This window comes from Amblyomma mixtum, chromosome 1 (assembly GCF_055824585.1).
Source record: "Amblyomma mixtum isolate Tamu chromosome 1, ASM5582458v1, whole genome shotgun sequence".
Classification (NCBI taxonomy): Eukaryota; Metazoa; Arthropoda; class Arachnida; order Ixodida; family Ixodidae; genus Amblyomma; species Amblyomma mixtum.
In genome coordinates, this window is record NC_143012.1 from 153,558,905 (window position 1) to 153,576,210 (window position 17,306).

General features: G+C 53.9%; 24 non-coding genes and 1 pseudogene across 24 annotated transcripts; all 25 read right to left on the reverse strand.

The window, feature by feature from the left end:
- Positions 1-543: 543 nt before the first annotated feature.
- On the reverse strand, positions 544-662 carry LOC149368290 (5S ribosomal RNA). Its single transcript, XR_016287847.1, has one exon. It is a non-coding gene; the product is annotated as a 5S ribosomal RNA (ribosomal RNA).
- Positions 663-1,256: 594 nt separating this feature from the next.
- On the reverse strand, positions 1,257-1,375 carry LOC149368291 (5S ribosomal RNA). Its single transcript, XR_016287848.1, has one exon. It is a non-coding gene; the product is annotated as a 5S ribosomal RNA (ribosomal RNA).
- Positions 1,376-1,921: 546 nt separating this feature from the next.
- On the reverse strand, positions 1,922-2,040 carry LOC149368292 (5S ribosomal RNA). Its single transcript, XR_016287849.1, has one exon. It is a non-coding gene; the product is annotated as a 5S ribosomal RNA (ribosomal RNA).
- Positions 2,041-2,639: 599 nt separating this feature from the next.
- On the reverse strand, positions 2,640-2,758 carry LOC149368293 (5S ribosomal RNA). Its single transcript, XR_016287850.1, has one exon. It is a non-coding gene; the product is annotated as a 5S ribosomal RNA (ribosomal RNA).
- A 598-nt stretch (positions 2,759-3,356) lies between these two features.
- Positions 3,357-3,475, reverse strand: LOC149368294 (5S ribosomal RNA). The gene has a single exon (XR_016287851.1). It is a non-coding gene; the product is annotated as a 5S ribosomal RNA (ribosomal RNA).
- Positions 3,476-4,069: 594 nt separating this feature from the next.
- On the reverse strand, positions 4,070-4,188 carry LOC149368295 (5S ribosomal RNA). Its single transcript, XR_016287852.1, has one exon. It is a non-coding gene; the product is annotated as a 5S ribosomal RNA (ribosomal RNA).
- Positions 4,189-4,786: 598 nt separating this feature from the next.
- Positions 4,787-4,905, reverse strand: LOC149368296 (5S ribosomal RNA). The gene has a single exon (XR_016287854.1). It is a non-coding gene; the product is annotated as a 5S ribosomal RNA (ribosomal RNA).
- A 546-nt stretch (positions 4,906-5,451) lies between these two features.
- Positions 5,452-5,570, reverse strand: LOC149368297 (5S ribosomal RNA). Its single transcript, XR_016287855.1, has one exon. It is a non-coding gene; the product is annotated as a 5S ribosomal RNA (ribosomal RNA).
- A 549-nt stretch (positions 5,571-6,119) lies between these two features.
- On the reverse strand, positions 6,120-6,238 carry LOC149368298 (5S ribosomal RNA). The gene has a single exon (XR_016287856.1). It is a non-coding gene; the product is annotated as a 5S ribosomal RNA (ribosomal RNA).
- A 596-nt stretch (positions 6,239-6,834) lies between these two features.
- On the reverse strand, positions 6,835-6,953 carry LOC149368299 (5S ribosomal RNA). The gene has a single exon (XR_016287857.1). It is a non-coding gene; the product is annotated as a 5S ribosomal RNA (ribosomal RNA).
- Positions 6,954-7,547: 594 nt separating this feature from the next.
- On the reverse strand, positions 7,548-7,666 carry LOC149368300 (5S ribosomal RNA). The gene has a single exon (XR_016287858.1). It is a non-coding gene; the product is annotated as a 5S ribosomal RNA (ribosomal RNA).
- A 545-nt stretch (positions 7,667-8,211) lies between these two features.
- On the reverse strand, positions 8,212-8,330 carry LOC149368301 (5S ribosomal RNA). Its single transcript, XR_016287859.1, has one exon. It is a non-coding gene; the product is annotated as a 5S ribosomal RNA (ribosomal RNA).
- A 599-nt stretch (positions 8,331-8,929) lies between these two features.
- LOC149368302 (5S ribosomal RNA) lies at positions 8,930-9,048 on the reverse strand. Its single transcript, XR_016287860.1, has one exon. It is a non-coding gene; the product is annotated as a 5S ribosomal RNA (ribosomal RNA).
- Positions 9,049-9,592: 544 nt separating this feature from the next.
- On the reverse strand, positions 9,593-9,711 carry LOC149368303 (5S ribosomal RNA). Its single transcript, XR_016287861.1, has one exon. It is a non-coding gene; the product is annotated as a 5S ribosomal RNA (ribosomal RNA).
- A 595-nt stretch (positions 9,712-10,306) lies between these two features.
- On the reverse strand, positions 10,307-10,425 carry LOC149368304 (5S ribosomal RNA). Its single transcript, XR_016287862.1, has one exon. It is a non-coding gene; the product is annotated as a 5S ribosomal RNA (ribosomal RNA).
- Positions 10,426-10,971: 546 nt separating this feature from the next.
- On the reverse strand, positions 10,972-11,090 carry LOC149368305 (5S ribosomal RNA). The gene has a single exon (XR_016287863.1). It is a non-coding gene; the product is annotated as a 5S ribosomal RNA (ribosomal RNA).
- A 546-nt stretch (positions 11,091-11,636) lies between these two features.
- Positions 11,637-11,755, reverse strand: LOC149368306 (5S ribosomal RNA). The gene has a single exon (XR_016287865.1). It is a non-coding gene; the product is annotated as a 5S ribosomal RNA (ribosomal RNA).
- A 596-nt stretch (positions 11,756-12,351) lies between these two features.
- On the reverse strand, positions 12,352-12,470 carry LOC149368307 (5S ribosomal RNA). The gene has a single exon (XR_016287866.1). It is a non-coding gene; the product is annotated as a 5S ribosomal RNA (ribosomal RNA).
- Positions 12,471-13,063: 593 nt separating this feature from the next.
- LOC149368308 (5S ribosomal RNA) lies at positions 13,064-13,182 on the reverse strand. The gene has a single exon (XR_016287867.1). It is a non-coding gene; the product is annotated as a 5S ribosomal RNA (ribosomal RNA).
- Positions 13,183-13,729: 547 nt separating this feature from the next.
- LOC149368309 (5S ribosomal RNA) lies at positions 13,730-13,848 on the reverse strand. Its single transcript, XR_016287868.1, has one exon. It is a non-coding gene; the product is annotated as a 5S ribosomal RNA (ribosomal RNA).
- Positions 13,849-14,395: 547 nt separating this feature from the next.
- LOC149368310 (5S ribosomal RNA) lies at positions 14,396-14,514 on the reverse strand. The gene has a single exon (XR_016287869.1). It is a non-coding gene; the product is annotated as a 5S ribosomal RNA (ribosomal RNA).
- Positions 14,515-15,060: 546 nt separating this feature from the next.
- Positions 15,061-15,179, reverse strand: LOC149368311 (5S ribosomal RNA). Its single transcript, XR_016287870.1, has one exon. It is a non-coding gene; the product is annotated as a 5S ribosomal RNA (ribosomal RNA).
- A 545-nt stretch (positions 15,180-15,724) lies between these two features.
- On the reverse strand, positions 15,725-15,843 carry LOC149368312 (5S ribosomal RNA). The gene has a single exon (XR_016287871.1). It is a non-coding gene; the product is annotated as a 5S ribosomal RNA (ribosomal RNA).
- A 545-nt stretch (positions 15,844-16,388) lies between these two features.
- On the reverse strand, positions 16,389-16,506 carry LOC149368313 (5S ribosomal RNA). The gene has a single exon (XR_016287641.1). It is a non-coding gene; the product is annotated as a 5S ribosomal RNA (ribosomal RNA).
- A 545-nt stretch (positions 16,507-17,051) lies between these two features.
- On the reverse strand, positions 17,052-17,170 carry LOC149368314 (5S ribosomal RNA; annotated as a pseudogene).
- Positions 17,171-17,306: the final 136 nt, after the last annotated feature.

The following is a 17,306-nucleotide window of genomic DNA, read 5'->3' on the forward strand; positions in this document are numbered from 1 at the left end:
AAAACTGCGCATGGATACTTCCCTCGCTCGTGGCAACAGCCGCCAAGCGTGCAGTTACCTGCCCTGCGCTTTTCTCAGCCGTTCTGGCGAACCTAAACCACTGCGGCATGCACGGAAAGAGCAGCGGGAGCGAGCCTGTGTTGTTTACACATGGACCGGCAGTGGGTGCGGTGCATGGTGCGGTGGGCGCATATTGTGCGCTTCTGCGCAGTGTTATGCGCACACTGGGCCTCCCAGCTATCTTGGGGCTTTGCTAGAGTTTAATCTGCAGTGTACCCGCCGCGGCAGACGTCAGAATGACAGCCGAGACGCCACGGGTTCGCTTCGAGTTTTGCCACAGTTTCGCGTCCGCACGTACTACACGTTGGACACGTTGCCGATGAGATTGTATTAGCGTCCGCACGTACTACACGTTGGACACGTTGCCGATGAGATTGTATTATCGATAACAAAATAACGTCACCTCCTATAGTTGCCTGAGACACTGCGCAACTATGACAGAAAAAAAAAAAACGTGAAGGGCGAATAAAAATGCAAAAGAAATGCCATCAGCACTCGGTGTTCCCAGGTGGTCTCCCTCCCAAGTACTGACCGAGCCCAATGCTGCTTAGCTTCGGTGATCGGACGAGAACCGGCGTATTCAACATGGTATGGCCGATGGCGAGAGACAGTGCTTTCCGAGTCTTTATGTACTGTGTTTGGCCCTCGAGGATGCAAAACTGCGCATGGATACTTCCCTCGCTCGTGGCAACAGCCGCCAAGCGTGCAGTTACCTGCCCTGCGCTTTTCTCAGCCGTTCTGGCGAACCTAAACCACTGCGGCATGCACGGAAAGAGCAGCGGGAGCGAGCCTGTGTTGTTTACACATGGACCGGCAGTGGGTGCGGTGCATGGTGCGGTAGGCGCATATTGTGCGCTTCTGCGCAGTGTTATGCGCACACTGGGCCTCCCAGCTATCTTGGGGCTTTGCTAGAGTTTAATCTGCAGTGTACCCGCCGCGGCAGACGTCAGAATGACAGCCGAGACGCCACGGGTTCGCTTCGAGTTTTGCCACAGTTTCGCGTCCGCACGTACTACACGTTGGACACGTTGCCGATGAGATTGTATTAGCGTCCGCACGTACTACACGTTGGACACGTTGCCGATGAGATTGTATTATCGATAACAAAATAACGTCACCTCCTATAGTTGCCTGAGACACTGCGCAACTATGACAGAAAAAAAAAAACGTGAAGGGCGAATAAAATGCAAAAGAAATGCCATCAGCACTCGGTGTTCCCAGGTGGTCTCCCTCCCAAGTACTGACCGAGCCCAATGCTGCTTAGCTTCGGTGATCGGACGAGAACCGGCGTATTCAACATGGTATGGCCGATGGCGAGAGACAGTGCTTTCCGAGTCATTATGTACTGTGTTTGGCCCTCGAGGATGCAAAACTGCGCATGGATACTTCCCTCGCTCGTGGCAACAGCCGCCAAGCGTGCAGTTACCTGCCCTGCGCTTTTCTCAGCCGTTCTGGCGAACCTAAACCACTGCGGCATGCACGGAAAGAGCAGCGGGAGCGAGCCTGTGTTGTTTACACATGGACCGGCAGTGGGTGCGGTGCATGGTGCGGTGGGCGCATATTGTGCGCTTCTGCGCAGTGTTATGCGCACACTGGGCCTCCCAGCTATCTTGGGGCTTTGCTAGAGTTTAATCTGCAGTGTACCCGCCGCGGCAGACGTCAGAATGACAGCCGAGACGCCACGGGTTCGCTTCGAGTTTTGCCACAGTTTCGCGTCCGCACGTACTACACGTTGGACACGTTGCCGATGAGATTGTATTATCGATAACAAAATAACGTCACCTCCTATAGTTGCCTGAGACACTGCGCAACTATGACAGAAAAAAAAAAACGTGAAGGGCGAATAAAAATGCAAAAGAAATGCCATCAGCACTCGGTGTTCCCAGGTGGTCTCCCTCCCAAGTACTGACCGAGCCCAATGCTGCTTAGCTTCGGTGATCGGACGAGAACCGGCGTATTCAACATGGTATGGCCGATGGCGAGAGACAGTGCTTTCCGAGTCTTTATGTACTGTGTTTGGCCCTCGAGGATGCAAAACTGCGCATGGATACTTCCCTCGCTCGTGGCAACAGCCGCCAAGCGTGCAGTTACCTGCCCTGCGCTTTTCTCAGCCGTTCTGGCGAACCTAAACCACTGCGGCATGCACGGAAAGAGCAGCGGGAGCGAGCCTGTGTTGTTTACACATGGACCGGCAGTGGGTGCGGTGCATGGTGCGGTGGGCGCATATTGTGCGCTTCTGCGCAGTGTTATGCGCACACTGGGCCTCCCAGCTATCTTGGGGCTTTGCTAGAGTTTAATCTGCAGTGTACCCGCCGCGGCAGACGTCAGAATGACAGCCGAGACGCCACGGGTTCGCTTCGAGTTTTGCCACAGTTTCGCGTCCGCACGTACTACACGTTGGACACGTTGCCGATGAGATTGTATTAGCGTCCGCACGTACTACACGTTGGACACGTTGCCGATGAGATTGTATTATCGATAACAAAATAACGTCACCTCCTATAGTTGCCTGAGACACTGCGCAACTATGACAGAAAAAAAAAAAAAAACGTGAAGGGCGAATAAAAATGCAAAAGAAATGCCATCAGCACTCGGTGTTCCCAGGTGGTCTCCCTCCCAAGTACTGACCGAGCCCAATGCTGCTTAGCTTCGGTGATCGGACGAGAACCGGCGTATTCAACATGGTATGGCCGATGGCGAGAGACAGTGCTTTCCGAGTCTTTATGTACTGTGTTTGGCCCTCGAGGATGCAAAACTGCGCATGGATACTTCCCTCGCTCGTGGCAACAGCCGCCAAGCGTGCAGTTACCTGCCCTGCGCTTTTCTCAGCCGTTCTGGCGAACCTAAACCACTGCGGCATGCACGGAAAGAGCAGCGGGAGCGAGCCTGTGTTGTTTACACATGGACCGGCAGTGGGTGCGGTGCATGGTGCGGTGGGCGCATATTGTGCGCTTCTGCGCAGTGTTATGCGCACACTGGGCCTCCCAGCTATCTTGGGGCTTTGCTAGAGTTTAATCTGCAGTGTACCCGCCGCGGCAGACGTCAGAATGACAGCCGAGACGCCACGGGTTCGCTTCGAGTTTTGCCACAGTTTCGCGTCCGCACGTACTACACGTTGGACACGTTGCCGATGAGATTGTATTAGCGTCCGCACGTACTACACGTTGGACACGTTGCCGATGAGATTGTATTATCGATAACAAAATAACGTCACCTCCTATAGTTGCCTGAGACACTGCGCAACTATGACAGAAAAAAAAAAAAAACGTGAAGGGCGAATAAAAATGCAAAAGAAATGCCATCAGCACTCGGTGTTCCCAGGTGGTCTCCCTCCCAAGTACTGACCGAGCCCAATGCTGCTTAGCTTCGGTGATCGGACGAGAACCGGCGTATTCAACATGGTATGGCCGATGGCGAGAGACAGTGCTTTCCGAGTCTTTATGTACTGTGTTTGGCCCTCGAGGATGCAAAACTGCGCATGGATACTTCCCTCGATCGTGGCAACAGCCGGCAAGCGTGCAGTTACCTGCCCTGCGCTTTTCTCAGCCGTTCTGGCGAACCTAAACCACTGCGGCATGCACGGAAAGAGCAGCGGGAGCGAGCCTGTGTTGTTTACACATGGACCGGCAGTGGGTGCGGTGCATGGTGCGGTGGGCGCATATTGTGCGCTTCTGCGCAGTGTTATGCGCACACTGGGCCTCCCAGCTATCTTGGGGCTTTGCTAGAGTTTAATCTGCAGTGTACCCGCCGCGGCAGACGTCAGAATGACAGCCGAGACGCCACGGGTTCGCTTCGAGTTTTGCCACAGTTTCGCGTCCGCACGTACTACACGTTGGACACGTTGCCGATGAGATTGTATTAGCGTCCGCACGTACTACACGTTGGACACGTTGCCGATGAGATTGTATTATCGATAACAAAATAACGTCACCTCCTATAGTTGCCTGAGACACTGCGCAACTATGACAGAAAAAAAAAACGTGAAGGGCGAATAAAAATGCAAAAGAAATGCCATCAGCACTCGGTGTTCCCAGGTGGTCTCCCTCCCAAGTACTGACCGAGCCCAATGCTGCTTAGCTTCGGTGATCGGACGAGAACCGGCGTATTCAACATGGTATGGCCGATGGCGAGAGACAGTGCTTTCCGAGTCTTTATGTACTGTGTTTGGCCCTCGAGGATGCAAAACTGCGCATGGATACTTCCCTCGCTCGTGGCAACAGCCGCCAAGCGTGCAGTTACCTGCCCTGCGCTTTTCTCAGCCGTTCTGGCGAACCTAAACCACTGCGGCATGCACGGAAAGAGCAGCGGGAGCGAGCCTGTGTTGTTTACACATGGACCGGCAGTGGGTGCGGTGCATGGTGCGGTGGGCGCATATTGTGCGCTTCTGCGCAGTGTTATGCGCACACTGGGCCTCCCAGCTATCTTGGGGCTTTGCTAGAGTTTAATCTGCAGTGTACCCGCCGCGGCAGACGTCAGAATGACAGCCGAGACGCCACGGGTTCGCTTCGAGTTTTGCCACAGTTTCGCGTCCGCACGTACTACACGTTGGACACGTTGCCGATGAGATTGTATTAGCGTCCGCACGTACTACACGTTGGACACGTTGCCGATGAGATTGTATTATCGATAACAAAATAACGTCACCTCCTATAGTTGCCTGAGACACTGCGCAACTATGACAGAAAAAAAAAAAAAACGTGAAGGGCGAATAAAAATGCAAAAGAAATGCCATCAGCACTCGGTGTTCCCAGGTGGTCTCCCTCCCAAGTACTGACCGAGCCCAATGCTGCTTAGCTTCGGTGATCGGACGAGAACCGGCGTATTCAACATGGTATGGCCGATGGCGAGAGACAGTGCTTTCCGAGTCTTTATGTACTGTGTTTGGCCCTCGAGGATGCAAAACTGCGCATGGATACTTCCCTCGATCGTGGCAACAGCCGGCAAGCGTGCAGTTACCTGCCCTGCGCTTTTCTCAGCCGTTCTGGCGAACCTAAACCACTGCGGCATGCACGGAAAGAGCAGCGGGAGCGAGCCTGTGTTGTTTACACATGGACCGGCAGTGGGTGCGGTGCATGGTGCGGTGGGCGCATATTGTGCGCTTCTGCGCAGTGTTATGCGCACACTGGGCCTCCCAGCTATCTTGGGGCTTTGCTAGAGTTTAATCTGCAGTGTACCCGCCGCGGCAGACGTCAGAATGACAGCCGAGACGCCACGGGTTCGCTTCGAGTTTTGCCACAGTTTCGCGTCCGCACGTACTACACGTTGGACACGTTGCCGATGAGATTGTATTATCGATAACAAAATAACGTCACCTCCTATAGTTGCCTGAGACACTGCGCAACTATGACAGAAAAAAAAAAACGTGAAGGGCGAATAAAAATGCAAAAGAAATGCCATCAGCACTCGGTGTTCCCAGGTGGTCTCCCTCCCAAGTACTGACCGAGCCCAATGCTGCTTAGCTTCGGTGATCGGACGAGAACCGGCGTATTCAACATGGTATGGCCGATGGCGAGAGACAGTGCTTTCCGAGTCTTTATGTACTGTGTTTGGCCCTCGAGGATGCAAAACTGCGCATGGATACTTCCCTCGCTCGTGGCAACAGCCGCCAAGCGTGCAGTTACCTGCCCTGCGCTTTTCTCAGCCGTTCTGGCGAACCTAAACCACTGCGGCATGCACGGAAAGAGCAGCGGGAGCGAGCCTGTGTTGTTTACACATGGACCGGCAGTGGGTGCGGTGCATGGTGCGGTGGGCGCATATTGTGCGCTTCTGCGCAGTGTTATGCGCACACTGGGCCTCCCAGCTATCTTGGGGCTTTGCTAGAGTTTAATCTGCAGTGTACCCGCCGCGGCAGACGTCAGAATGACAGCCGAGACGCCACGGGTTCGCTTCGAGTTTTGCCACAGTTTCGCGTCCGCACGTACTACACGTTGGACACGTTGCCGATGAGATTGTATTATCGATAACAAAATAACGTCACCTCCTATAGTTGCCTGAGACACTGCGCAACTATGACAGAAAAAAAAAAAAAACGTGAAGGGCGAATAAAAATGCAAAAGAAATGCCATCAGCACTCGGTGTTCCCAGGTGGTCTCCCTCCCAAGTACTGACCGAGCCCAATGCTGCTTAGCTTCGGTGATCGGACGAGAACCGGCGTATTCAACATGGTATGGCCGATGGCGAGAGACAGTGCTTTCCGAGTCTTTATGTACTGTGTTTGGCCCTCGAGGATGCAAAACTGCGCATGGATACTTCCCTCGCTCGTGGCAACAGCCGCCAAGCGTGCAGTTACCTGCCCTGCGCTTTTCTCAGCCGTTCTGGCGAACCTAAACCACTGCGGCATGCACGGAAAGAGCAGCGGGAGCGAGCCTGTGTTGTTTACACATGGACCGGCAGTGGGTGCGGTGCATGGTGCGGTGGGCGCATATTGTGCGCTTCTGCGCAGTGTTATGCGCACACTGGGCCTCCCAGCTATCTTGGGGCTTTGCTAGAGTTTAATCTGCAGTGTACCCGCCGCGGCAGACGTCAGAATGACAGCCGAGACGCCACGGGTTCGCTTCGAGTTTTGCCACAGTTTCGCGTCCGCACGTACTACACGTTGGACACGTTGCCGATGAGATTGTATTAGCGTCCGCACGTACTACACGTTGGACACGTTGCCGATGAGATTGTATTATCGATAACAAAATAACGTCACCTCCTATAGTTGCCTGAGACACTGCGCAACTATGACAGAAAAAAAAAAAACGTGAAGGGCGAATAAAAATGCAAAAGAAATGCCATCAGCACTCGGTGTTCCCAGGTGGTCTCCCTCCCAAGTACTGACCGAGCCCAATGCTGCTTAGCTTCGGTGATCGGACGAGAACCGGCGTATTCAACATGGTATGGCCGATGGCGAGAGACAGTGCTTTCCGAGTCTTTATGTACTGTGTTTGGCCCTCGAGGATGCAAAACTGCGCATGGATACTTCCCTCGCTCGTGGCAACAGCCGCCAAGCGTGCAGTTACCTGCCCTGCGCTTTTCTCAGCCGTTCTGGCGAACCTAAACCACTGCGGCATGCACGGAAAGAGCAGCGGGAGCGAGCCTGTGTTGTTTACACATGGACCGGCAGTGGGTGCGGTGCATGGTGCGGTAGGCGCATATTGTGCGCTTCTGCGCAGTGTTATGCGCACACTGGGCCTCCCAGCTATCTTGGGGCTTTGCTAGAGTTTAATCTGCAGTGTACCCGCCGCGGCAGACGTCAGAATGACAGCCGAGACGCCACGGGTTCGCTTCGAGTTTTGCCACAGTTTCGCGTCCGCACGTACTACACGTTGGACACGTTGCCGATGAGATTGTATTAGCGTCCGCACGTACTACACGTTGGACACGTTGCCGATGAGATTGTATTATCGATAACAAAATAACGTCACCTCCTATAGTTGCCTGAGACACTGCGCAACTATGACAGAAAAAAAAAACGTGAAGGGCGAATAAAAATGCAAAAGAAATGCCATCAGCACTCGGTGTTCCCAGGTGGTCTCCCTCCCAAGTACTGACCGAGCCCAATGCTGCTTAGCTTCGGTGATCGGACGAGAACCGGCGTATTCAACATGGTATGGCCGATGGCGAGAGACAGTGCTTTCCGAGTCATTATGTACTGTGTTTGGCCCTCGAGGATGCAAAACTGCGCATGGATACTTCCCTCGCTCGTGGCAACAGCCGCCAAGCGTGCAGTTACCTGCCCTGCGCTTTTCTCAGCCGTTCTGGCGAACCTAAACCACTGCGGCATGCACGGAAAGAGCAGCGGGAGCGAGCCTGTGTTGTTTACACATGGACCGGCAGTGGGTGCGGTGCATGGTGCGGTGGGCGCATATTGTGCGCTTCTGCGCAGTGTTATGCGCACACTGGGCCTCCCAGCTATCTTGGGGCTTTGCTAGAGTTTAATCTGCAGTGTACCCGCCGCGGCAGACGTCAGAATGACAGCCGAGACGCCACGGGTTCGCTTCGAGTTTTGCCACAGTTTCGCGTCCGCACGTACTACACGTTGGACACGTTGCCGATGAGATTGTATTATCGATAACAAAATAACGTCACCTCCTATAGTTGCCTGAGACACTGCGCAACTATGACAGAAAAAAAAAACGTGAAGGGCGAATAAAAATGCAAAAGAAATGCCATCAGCACTCGGTGTTCCCAGGTGGTCTCCCTCCCAAGTACTGACCGAGCCCAATGCTGCTTAGCTTCGGTGATCGGACGAGAACCGGCGTATTCAACATGGTATGGCCGATGGCGAGAGACAGTGCTTTCCGAGTCTTTATGTACTGTGTTTGGCCCTCGAGGATGCAAAACTGCGCATGGATACTTCCCTCGCTCGTGGCAACAGCCGCCAAGCGTGCAGTTACCTGCCCTGCGCTTTTCTCAGCCGTTCTGGCGAACCTAAACCACTGCGGCATGCACGGAAAGAGCAGCGGGAGCGAGCCTGTGTTGTTTACACATGGACCGGCAGTGGGTGCGGTGCATGGTGCGGTGGGCGCATATTGTGCGCTTCTGCGCAGTGTTATGCGCACACTGGGCCTCCCAGCTATCTTGGGGCTTTGCTAGAGTTTAATCTGCAGTGTACCCGCCGCGGCAGACGTCAGAATGACAGCCGAGACGCCACGGGTTCGCTTCGAGTTTTGCCACAGTTTCGCGTCCGCACGTACTACACGTTGGACACGTTGCCGATGAGATTGTATTAGCGTCCGCACGTACTACACGTTGGACACGTTGCCGATGAGATTGTATTATCGATAACAAAATAACGTCACCTCCTATAGTTGCCTGAGACACTGCGCAACTATGACAGAAAAAAAAAAAAAAACGTGAAGGGCGAATAAAAATGCAAAAGAAATGCCATCAGCACTCGGTGTTCCCAGGTGGTCTCCCTCCCAAGTACTGACCGAGCCCAATGCTGCTTAGCTTCGGTGATCGGACGAGAACCGGCGTATTCAACATGGTATGGCCGATGGCGAGAGACAGTGCTTTCCGAGTCTTTATGTACTGTGTTTGGCCCTCGAGGATGCAAAACTGCGCATGGATACTTCCCTCGCTCGTGGCAACAGCCGCCAAGCGTGCAGTTACCTGCCCTGCGCTTTTCTCAGCCGTTCTGGCGAACCTAAACCACTGCGGCATGCACGGAAAGAGCAGCGGGAGCGAGCCTGTGTTGTTTACACATGGACCGGCAGTGGGTGCGGTGCATGGTGCGGTGGGCGCATATTGTGCGCTTCTGCGCAGTGTTATGCGCACACTGGGCCTCCCAGCTATCTTGGGGCTTTGCTAGAGTTTAATCTGCAGTGTACCCGCCGCGGCAGACGTCAGAATGACAGCCGAGACGCCACGGGTTCGCTTCGAGTTTTGCCACAGTTTCGCGTCCGCACGTACTACACGTTGGACACGTTGCCGATGAGATTGTATTATCGATAACAAAATAACGTCACCTCCTATAGTTGCCTGAGACACTGCGCAACTATGACAGAAAAAAAAACGTGAAGGGCGAATAAAAATGCAAAAGAAATGCCATCAGCACTCGGTGTTCCCAGGTGGTCTCCCTCCCAAGTACTGACCGAGCCCAATGCTGCTTAGCTTCGGTGATCGGACGAGAACCGGCGTATTCAACATGGTATGGCCGATGGCGAGAGACAGTGCTTTCCGAGTCTTTATGTACTGTGTTTGGCCCTCGAGGATGCAAAACTGCGCATGGATACTTCCCTCGCTCGTGGCAACAGCCGCCAAGCGTGCAGTTACCTGCCCTGCGCTTTTCTCAGCCGTTCTGGCGAACCTAAACCACTGCGGCATGCACGGAAAGAGCAGCGGGAGCGAGCCTGTGTTGTTTACACATGGACCGGCAGTGGGTGCGGTGCATGGTGCGGTGGGCGCATATTGTGCGCTTCTGCGCAGTGTTATGCGCACACTGGGCCTCCCAGCTATCTTGGGGCTTTGCTAGAGTTTAATCTGCAGTGTACCCGCCGCGGCAGACGTCAGAATGACAGCCGAGACGCCACGGGTTCGCTTCGAGTTTTGCCACAGTTTCGCGTCCGCACGTACTACACGTTGGACACGTTGCCGATGAGATTGTATTAGCGTCCGCACGTACTACACGTTGGACACGTTGCCGATGAGATTGTATTATCGATAACAAAATAACGTCACCTCCTATAGTTGCCTGAGACACTGCGCAACTATGACAGAAAAAAAAAAACGTGAAGGGCGAATAAAAATGCAAAAGAAATGCCATCAGCACTCGGTGTTCCCAGGTGGTCTCCCTCCCAAGTACTGACCGAGCCCAATGCTGCTTAGCTTCGGTGATCGGACGAGAACCGGCGTATTCAACATGGTATGGCCGATGGCGAGAGACAGTGCTTTCCGAGTCTTTATGTACTGTGTTTGGCCCTCGAGGATGCAAAACTGCGCATGGATACTTCCCTCGCTCGTGGCAACAGCCGCCAAGCGTGCAGTTACCTGCCCTGCGCTTTTCTCAACCGTTCTGGCGAACCTAAACCACTGCGGCATGCACGGAAAGAGCAGCGGGAGCGAGCCTGTGTTGTTTACACATGGACCGGCAGTGGGTGCGGTGCATGGTGCGGTGGGCGCATATTGTGCGCTTCTGCGCAGTGTTATGCGCACACTGGGCCTCCCAGCTATCTTGGGGCTTTGCTAGAGTTTAATCTGCAGTGTACCCGCCGCGGCAGACGTCAGAATGACAGCCGAGACGCCACGGGTTCGCTTCGAGTTTTGCCACAGTTTCGCGTCCGCACGTACTACACGTTGGACACGTTGCCGATGAGATTGTATTATCGATAACAAAATAACGTCACCTCCTATAGTTGCCTGAGACACTGCGCAACTATGACAGAAAAAAAAAAACGTGAAGGGCGAATAAAAATGCAAAAGAAATGCCATCAGCACTCGGTGTTCCCAGGTGGTCTCCCTCCCAAGTACTGACCGAGCCCAATGCTGCTTAGCTTCGGTGATCGGACGAGAACCGGCGTATTCAACATGGTATGGCCGATGGCGAGAGACAGTGCTTTCCGAGTCTTTATGTACTGTGTTTGGCCCTCGAGGATGCAAAACTGCGCATGGATACTTCCCTCGCTCGTGGCAACAGCCGCCAAGCGTGCAGTTACCTGCCCTGCGCTTTTCTCAGCCGTTCTGGCGAACCTAAACCACTGCGGCATGCACGGAAAGAGCAGCGGGAGCGAGCCTGTGTTGTTTACACATGGGCCGGCAGTGGGTGCGGTGCATGGTGCGGTGGGCGCATATTGTGCGCTTCTGCGCAGTGTTATGCGCACACTGGGCCTCCCAGCTATCTTGGGGCTTTGCTAGAGTTTAATCTGCAGTGTACCCGCCGCGGCAGACGTCAGAATGACAGCCGAGACGCCACGGGTTTGCTTCGAGTTTTGCCACAGTTTCGCGTCCGCACGTACTACACGTTGGACACGTTGCCGATGAGATTGTATTATCGATAACAAAATAACGTCACCTCCTATAGTTGCCTGAGACACTGCGCAACTATGACAGAAAAAAAAAAACGTGAAGGGCGAATAAAAATGCAAAAGAAATGCCATCAGCACTCGGTGTTCCCAGGTGGTCTCCCTCCCAAGTACTGACCGAGCCCAATGCTGCTTAGCTTCGGTGATCGGACGAGAACCGGCGTATTCAACATGGTATGGCCGATGGCGAGAGACAGTGCTTTCCGAGTCTTTATGTACTGTGTTTGGCCCTCGAGGATGCAAAACTGCGCATGGATACTTCCCTCGCTCGTGGCAACAGCCGCCAAGCGTGCAGTTACCTGCCCTGCGCTTTTCTCAGCCGTTCTGGCGAACCTAAACCACTGCGGCATGCACGGAAAGAGCAGCGGGAGCGAGCCTGTGTTGTTTACACATGGACCGGCAGTGGGTGCGGTGCATGGTGCGGTGGGCGCATATTGTGCGCTTCTGCGCAGTGTTATGCGCACACTGGGCCTCCCAGCTATCTTGGGGCTTTGCTAGAGTTTAATCTGCAGTGTACCCGCCGCGGCAGACGTCAGAATGACAGCCGAGACGCCACGGGTTCGCTTCGAGTTTTGCCACAGTTTCGCGTCCGCACGTACTACACGTTGGACACGTTGCCGATGAGATTGTATTAGCGTCCGCACGTACTACACGTTGGACACGTTGCCGATGAGATTGTATTATCGATAACAAAATAACGTCACCTCCTATAGTTGCCTGAGACACTGCGCAACTATGACAGAAAAAAAAAAAACGTGAAGGGCGAATAAAAATGCAAAAGAAATGCCATCAGCACTCGGTGTTCCCAGGTGGTCTCCCTCCCAAGTACTGACCGAGCCCAATGCTGCTTAGCTTCGGTGATCGGACGAGAACCGGCGTATTCAACATGGTATGGCCGATGGCGAGAGACAGTGCTTTCCGAGTCTTTATGTACTGTTTGGCCCTCGAGGATGCAAAACTGCGCATGGATACTTCCCTCGCTCGTGGCAACAGCCGCCAAGCGTGCAGTTACCTGCCCTGCGCTTTTCTCAGCCGTTCTGGCGAACCTAAACCACTGCGGCATGCACGGAAAGAGCAGCGGGAGCGAGCCTGTGTTGTTTACACATGGACCGGCAGTGGGTGCGGTGCATGGTGCGGTAGGCGCATATTGTGCGCTTCTGCGCAGTGTTATGCGCACACTGGGCCTCCCAGCTATCTTGGGGCTTTGCTAGAGTTTAATCTGCAGTGTACCCGCCGCGGCAGACGTCAGAATGACAGCCGAGACGCCACGGGTTCGCTTCGAGTTTTGCCACAGTTTCGCGTCCGCACGTACTACACGTTGGACACGTTGCCGATGAGATTGTATTAGCGTCCGCACGTACTACACGTTGGACACGTTGCCGATGAGATTGTATTATCGATAACAAAATAACGTCACCTCCTATAGTTGCCTGAGACACTGCGCAACTATGACAGAAAAAAAAAAACGTGAAGGGCGAATAAAAATGCAAAAGAAATGCCATCAGCACTCGGTGTTCCCAGGTGGTCTCCCTCCCAAGTACTGACCGAGCCCAATGCTGCTTAGCTTCGGTGATCGGACGAGAACCGGCGTATTCAACATGGTATGGCCGATGGCGAGAGACAGTGCTTTCCGAGTCTTTATGTACTGTGTTTGGCCCTCGAGGATGCAAAACTGCGCATGGATACTTCCCTCGCTCGTGGCAACAGCCGCCAAGCGTGCAGTTACCTGCCCTGCGCTTTTCTCAGCCGTTCTGGCGAACCTAAACCACTGCGGCATGCACGGAAAGAGCAGCGGGAGCGAGCCTGTGTTGTTTACACATGGACCGGCAGTGGGTGCGGTGCATGGTGCGGTGGGCGCATATTGTGCGCTTCTGCGCAGTGTTATGCGCACACTGGGCCTCCCAGCTATCTTGGGGCTTTGCTAGAGTTTAATCTGCAGTGTACCCGCCGCGGCAGACGTCAGAATGACAGCCGAGACGCCACGGGTTCGCTTCGAGTTTTGCCACAGTTTCGCGTCCGCACGTACTACACGTTGGACACGTTGCCGATGAGATTGTATTATCGATAACAAAATAACGTCACCTCCTATAGTTGCCTGAGACACTGCGCAACTATGACAGAAAAAAAAAAAACGTGAAGGGCGAATAAAAATGCAAAAGAAATGCCATCAGCACTCGGTGTTCCCAGGTGGTCTCCCTCCCAAGTACTGACCGAGCCCAATGCTGCTTAGCTTCGGTGATCGGACGAGAACCGGCGTATTCAACATGGTATGGCCGATGGCGAGAGACAGTGCTTTCCGAGTCTTTATGTACTGTGTTTGGCCCTCGAGGATGCAAAACTGCGCATGGATACTTCCCTCGCTCGTGGCAACAGCCGCCAAGCGTGCAGTTACCTGCCCTGCGCTTTTCTCAGCCGTTCTGGCGAACCTAAACCACTGCGGCATGCACGGAAAGAGCAGCGGGAGCGAGCCTGTGTTGTTTACACATGGACCGGCAGTGGGTGCGGTGCATGGTGCGGTGGGCGCATATTGTGCGCTTCTGCGCAGTGTTATGCGCACACTGGGCCTCCCAGCTATCTTGGGGCTTTGCTAGAGTTTAATCTGCAGTGAACCCGCCGCGGCAGACGTCAGAATGACAGCCGAGACGCCACGGGTTCGCTTCGAGTTTTGCCACAGTTTCGCGTCCGCACGTACTACTACACGTTGGACACGTTGCCGATGAGATTGTATTATCGATAACAAAATAACGTCACCTCCTATAGTTGCCTGAGACACTGCGCAACTATGACAGAAAAAAAAACGTGAAGGGCGAATAAAAATGCAAAAGAAATGCCATCAGCACTCGGTGTTCCCAGGTGGTCTCCCTCCCAAGTACTGACCGAGCCCAATGCTGCTTAGCTTCGGTGATCGGACGAGAACCGGCGTATTCAACATGGTATGGCCGATGGCGAGAGACAGTGCTTTCCGAGTCTTTATGTACTGTGTTTGGCCCTCGAGGATGCAAAACTGCGCATGGATACTTCCCTCGCTCGTGGCAACAGCCGCCAAGCGTGCAGTTACCTGCCCTGCGCTTTTCTCAGCCGTTCTGGCGAACCTAAACCACTGCGGCATGCACGGAAAGAGCAGCGGGAGCGAGCCTGTGTTGTTTACACATGGACCGGCAGTGGGTGCGGTGCATGGTGCGGTGGGCGCATATTGTGCGCTTCTGCGCAGTGTTATGCGCACACTGGGCCTCCCAGCTATCTTGGGGCTTTGCTAGAGTTTAATCTGCAGTGTACCCGCCGCGGCAGACGTCAGAATGACAGCCGAGACGCCACGGGTTCGCTTCGAGTTTTGCCACAGTTTCGCGTCCGCACGTACTACACGTTGGACACGTTGCCGATGAGATTGTATTATCGATAACAAAATAACGTCACCTCCTATAGTTGCCTGAGACACTGCGCAACTATGACAGAAAAAAAAAAACGTGAAGGGCGAATAAAAATGCAAAAGAAATGCCATCAGCACTCGGTGTTCCCAGGTGGTCTCCCTCCCAAGTACTGACCGAGCCCAATGCTGCTTAGCTTCGGTGATCGGACGAGAACCGGCGTATTCAACATGGTATGGCCGATGGCGAGAGACAGTGCTTTCCGAGTCTTTATGTACTGTGTTTGGCCCTCGAGGATGCAAAACTGCGCATGGATACTTCCCTCGCTCGTGGCAACAGCCGCCAAGCGTGCAGTTACCTGCCCTGCGCTTTTCTCAGCCGTTCTGGCGAACCTAAACCACTGCGGCATGCACGGAAAGAGCAGCGGGAGCGAGCCTGTGTTGTTTACACATGGACCGGCAGTGGGTGCGGTGCATGGTGCGGTGGGCGCATATTGTGCGCTTCTGCGCAGTGTTATGCGCACACTGGGCCTCCCAGCTATCTTGGGGCTTTGCTAGAGTTTAATCTGCAGTGTACCCGCCGCGGCAGACGTCAGAATGACAGCCGAGACGCCACGGGTTCGCTTCGAGTTTTGCCACAGTTTCGCGTCCGCACGTACTACACGTTGGACACGTTGCCGATGAGATTGTATTATCGATAACAAAATAACGTCACCTCCTATAGTTGCCTGAGACACTGCGCAACTATGACAGAAAAAAAAAACGTGAAGGGCGAATAAAAATGCAAAAGAAATGCCATCAGCACTCGGTGTTCCCAGGTGGTCTCCCTCCCAAGTACTGACCGAGCCCAATGCTGCTTAGCTTCGGTGATCGGACGAGAACCGGCGTATTCAACATGGTATGGCCGATGGCGAGAGACAGTGCTTTCCGAGTCTTTATGTACTGTGTTTGGCCCTCGAGGATGCAAAACTGCGCATGGATACTTCCCTCGCTCGTGGCAACAGCCGCCAAGCGTGCAGTTACCTGCCCTGCGCTTTTCTCAGCCGTTCTGGCGAACCTAAACCACTGCGGCATGCACGGAAAGAGCAGCGGGAGCGAGCCTGTGTTGTTTACACATGGACCGGCAGTGGGTGCGGTGCATGGTGCGGTGGGCGCATATTGTGCGCTTCTGCGCAGTGTTATGCGCACACTGGGCCTCCCAGCTATCTTGGGGCTTTGCTAGAGTTTAATCTGCAGTGTACCCGCCGCGGCAGACGTCAGAATGACAGCCGAGACGCCACGGGTTCGCTTCGAGTTTTGCCACAGTTTCGCGTCCGCACGTACTACACGTTGGACACGTTGCCGATGAGATTGTATTATCGATAACAAAATAACGTCACCTCCTATAGTTGCCTGAGACACTGCGCAACTATGACAGAAAAAAAAAACGTGAAGGGCGAATAAAAATGCAAAAGAAATGCCATCAGCACTCGGTGTTCCCAGGTGGTCTCCCTCCAAGTACTGACCGAGCCCAATGCTGCTTAGCTTCGGTGATCGGACGAGAACCGGCGTATTCAACATGGTATGGCCGATGGCGAGAGACAGTGCTTTCCGAGTCTTTATGTACTGTGTTTGGCCCTCGAGGATGCAAAACTGCGCATGGATACTTCCCTCGCTCGTGGCAACAGCCGCCAAGCGTGCAGTTACCTGCCCTGCGCTTTTCTCAGCCGTTCTGGCGAACCTAAACCACTGCGGCATGCACGGAAAGAGCAGCGGGAGCGAGCCTGTGTTGTTTACACATGGACCGGCAGTGGGTGCGGTGCATGGTGCGGTGGGCGCATATTGTGCGCTTCTGCGCAGTGTTATGCGCACACTGGGCCTCCCAGCTATCTTGGGGCTTTGCTAGAGTTTAATCTGCAGTGTACCCGCCGCGGCAGACGTCAGAATGACAGCCGAGACGCCACGGGTTCGCTTCGAGTTTTGCCACAGTTTCGCGTCCGCACGTACTACACGTTGGACACGTTGCCGATGAGATTGTATTATCGATAACAAAATAACGTCACCTCCTATAGTTGCCTGAGACACTGCGCAACTATGACAGAAAAAAAAAACGTGAAGGGCGAATAAAAATGCAAAAGAAATGCCATCAGCACTCGGTGTTCCCAGGTGGTCTCCCTCCCAAGTACTGACCGAGCCCAATGCTGCTTAGCTTCGGTGATCGGACGAGAACCGGCGTATTCAACATGGTATGGCCGATTTTTTTTTTTTTGGCGAGAGACAGTGCTTTCCGAGTCTTTATGTACTGTGTTTGGCCCTCGAGGATGCAAAACTGCGCATGGATACTTCCCTCGCTCGTGGCAACAGCCGCCAAGCGTGCAGTTACCTGCCCTGCGCTT